Source organism: Taurulus bubalis (assembly GCF_910589615.1).
Source record: "Taurulus bubalis genome assembly, chromosome: 18".
Taxonomy (NCBI): domain Eukaryota; kingdom Metazoa; phylum Chordata; class Actinopteri; order Perciformes; family Cottidae; genus Taurulus; species Taurulus bubalis.
In genome coordinates, this window is record NC_136606.1 from 5063453 (window position 1) to 5067717 (window position 4265).

The window sequence follows — 4265 nt, forward strand, 5'->3', positions numbered from 1 at the left end:
TCTGAACGTCAACTGATTTTGTGATGATGGGGATGATGATGCACTTAACTGGTAAACCTTCTCGGAATGACGATGGCAACTGTACCAAAATCCCCCCTTTGTCTTTTTTTTTTTTTCCCCTCTTCTCTCACCACTGATAAAGAAAAAATGAATACTGTGTTAAAAAGCTCTCGTTTGGAGTATAAAACTCGTGAAAAGTTATCGGCTTGCTCCTTTGTGGCAGGAAGGCAGCATCAGAATATCACTCCTGTTGCAATTTGAGTCTTTTTGAGAAGTGTTTTTTTATATATATATTGGCCCCTAAAAGTTGTAACTTGATGAAAAATGTTCAATATTAAAATGTTGTCTCGCAGCCTTCGGAGGGTAAAGTTTAAAGATGCGGTTCAGTTGTTATCGTGTGACAAACTCCATCTGCTAGTTTTCCAGTAAGTGGACTTGGTGCTAAAAATTACTGTCAAAACTACTGATTAATCATCAATAATGAATCTTTAAGCTAAAATGTTGTCACATGATAACAACTAAACTTATGACGAAGATGAGATTTGAGAGAAAAAAATTATAATTCAGCTGATTGGTCCTCGTCTCGTCAAAATGTTGCGGCATGTTTTTGACCAGGGCTGCTACTAAAGATAATTGCAATGATGATCACTATTCTTTTTTTTTAATTTAGTCTATAAAATGTCCCCAAATAAATAAAAAGGCTCTAGCTTAATTCTCAATTGGTCTGAACAGCAGAATCCAAATATAAATTCTCACATTTAAGGAGCTGGAGCTTGTTTGCTACGTCTGCGAGAGAAATAATTATAAATGCAGAGCTGAAAGAAGAGAAACGGGTAAATATATTAAAATGTCAAACTTTTCCTGGTTTCAGCGTCTCAAATGTGAGCGCTTGATGGTTTTCGCATCGTTGTAAATTGAATGTTTTTTTTGAGGCCGGTTGACGTCTCGGAGAGCAAACAATGAACCGATAAAGAAAGTGAGCCTTCGTTTCAGCTAAAGGAGGAATCCGTTTAGTTTTGCTGTCTGACTCTTCCTCCACAAATGAGCAAAGAAAACAACTTTTCAGATCCACCTTTTTTCTTCTTTTTTTTTTACAAAGCTAAAAAGTATTTGATAGATTTGAGAACAGGACTTCTTCAGAAAAGGCCCCCGCAGACGGGAGGAACCGTGGTTCTCTGGAGGGTCGGGAGGGTTTAAAAGAGGGCGACTGCAGGTCCGGTCACCCATCACCTCCCTCCTCTTCCTCCTCCTCCTCCTCCTCCTCACCGCTCTCTTGACTCCACTATAGCGCCTCCTGCAGTCCGTTTGCACGCCGGTCTTCCACACAGCGAGCAGTTTACACCTCACTCAAATCCATCGTCACATAATCATGAATACTTTTTTTGGTTTATTTTTTTCCTCTGCAAAACACACAACAACCTCCACTCTGTTAGGTTTTGGGCTCATTCATTTTTTTTATTTGTATTTTTCATTTCCAAGCTGCTGAAATATATATATATATATATAAATATATATATTATAAGATATATATTTTTCATATGTTTAAAAAAAATAAAAGACAACTGTTTTAGTGTGGGGGAAAATAACCAGGTCTATTTTGTATTAGTGTCTTTTTTTATTTTTATTTTATTTAATATCAAACATTACTGTAGTGTGATTGTGGGTAGAAATCCATTTTCCTATCAGATTTAATTTGAGTGAATATTGAGGATTCTTGCTGCTGATTGGTTGTGAGAGGAGAGGGCGGGCCCACGGCTGTTGCTATGTCCCTGCAACCACTAGCAGTAGTGGAGGGAGGGGGAGGGGCTTCCTCCTACCTTTTAAAAACATGAGCACAGGTGCTTCATGACAAACCTTACTAGCATGTTTGGCTGCATCATATTCCTTTGGCACTGTATTTTGAATGAACGTTAATTTATTAAAAAACATACCAAAAACGTTCCTGAAACTGACTCCCGGTTTCTTTTGTTTGGACTAAAAAATACAAATGTGTCTGTTGGGTTTCTGCTGCCAGTTTAAAGAAAAGTCAATTCACTTAATGTATCAACATTTAAAACGTTTAATTAAAATCCCTTTTCTTTATGTTACATGTGTTTAATGTCTGGCTAGATTTGTTGTTTTGTTTGAGCAAAGATAAATTATTATTTGACTTTGCTTCTGCAGCTGTTTCATACAACATTTAACATTTAATAAGCTTCTTTGTTAATTAAATTAAACAAAATCATGCTTATATTTCTCCAACTTACATTAAGTGATATTGTTGCTGAATATCTGACATAATGCTTACAAATGTAACCCTGAATTATCGAAAATATACCAGCATGCTTTTTACAAACGTTTGTATCCAGATGCAGATTGATAAAATAACAATTACCATTTACATAATTCGACAATTACGACAGTTACCGCTTACAGAATTTATATTTATGAACAATTACTGGAAAAAGTCTTGATTTTCATATTAAGGTGAAAAATCAGAAGACAAACAATACATTTATGTTTGTCTCATTTTCCAAAACTATTATTTTGAAAACATAACTTCTATAAATATATACGCTTGTTCTGGTTTCTTACTAGCAGACACTCAAACATGTTGATAATTAGAAAACCGAAAACTAAACGATTCTAGTTTCTATTAATAAATCTATCAAGGCAAAGAAGAAAGAAAAAAATTTTACTTAATCCACAAAGGACACTTAAAGAGCAGCTTGCAGGTTATATACCTCAAAAATTATGCAGAAACTATACTTAAAACAAATACATGACAACAGTGACATCTGGAGTCATTTTTTTTTAAAGGACATTTTAAATTAAAAAAAAAGACATACAGATGGGAGTGAGAAATATGAATCTCTGCTAATTTAGACGCTGAAGAGGTTGTAAATGTATTCATACGCTTATGGACAGTTATTATTATTATTATTATTATTATTATAAGCCTGCCGGGTGTCCAAGAGACCAGCGACAGACACTAGAAGTCGTTGTTTTTAAATCATATACAAACGTAATAATTCACCATGATGACAAATGGTGCGATTTTTGCACACAAAAAAATTGCATTGTGTTTTTTCTTATTTTATTGCATTACGACCTGGACTTTAAATAACGTTTTTTAATATATATATTATTTAAATGGACTTACAGAAAATAGTCAAAATTGGGGAAGTGAAATAAAAAAATCTATCTTTTTTAATTCTTAAAAATAAAATACATTTAAATGAAACATGAATATTATTTACTTTTGCAGGGTAAATCTAAATAAATCCTGTTCACCACAATGCTGCCGAACGTGGGTGCATTTTTGTGCGGCCATGTGGTGAAACCACAACAACAACAACAACAACCCTCTTTAGCAAACACACACTTGCCACCACTTTGTTTGGCTGACTTACATTTTTTTTTTTTTTTTACCCAGCCACATTTGTACCCAGAGGGATAAAAGAAAAGATCTAATTTTTATCTTTTTAATACAGCAATATAGGACAGTATCACTTCCTCTCAAATACAGTAAAAGCATCTGTCAAGAAAATAGTGTGAATTTGAATTCAGAATACATTCATATCTGTTAAATACAAAATGAAAATATATCAGAGGATGAACCAAAAAAAAAAGAAATGGAAAAGAAATGTACCAAAATAGCCAAAGAAGGTTTAAAAGTATGAAGAACCCAAAAACCAAAAGAATAAGAAACAAACAAACATTTAAAGAGTTTTAAAGACAGCAGGATGACACATTGCAGCTGTAAAACCGGACTGGACTGAGCATGCTCACTGGACCACTTTGAATCCAACTGTTGTTGAATACTCTGAAGCATGGAGGGAAGAGATCCTGTAAACCTCAACAAGTACAGTTGTACGAGATAAAGAGTCACATAAATAGAATATAATGGCTGCTGTGCTGCAAATGCACGCAGCGATCCACAGATATAAAGACTTGTTCCAGTGTTGGTCATGACAAAACATGGATATCTATGAGTTTATGCACAAACAAATAAATAAGTTATCCGACTTTAAACTATTCTCAGATATACTAAATATACTTTTCCTAACATACGGTATAAAAAGGCCTGGGTGAGGGTGAGGAGCACCCTGTGAAACACGGCAGGGTGCAGGTTCCTTCATACTTAAGGGAGGTTTTCCATCATCGGGGCACAGAATCAGAGGACTCTCGTAACGACATCGTGGTTATTGAAGTAACAGCGTTCATATTGTTGTAATTATGTTGGTGTAAAGTTCTGCGAAACCGGAAATGTAACGGAGCTGTAG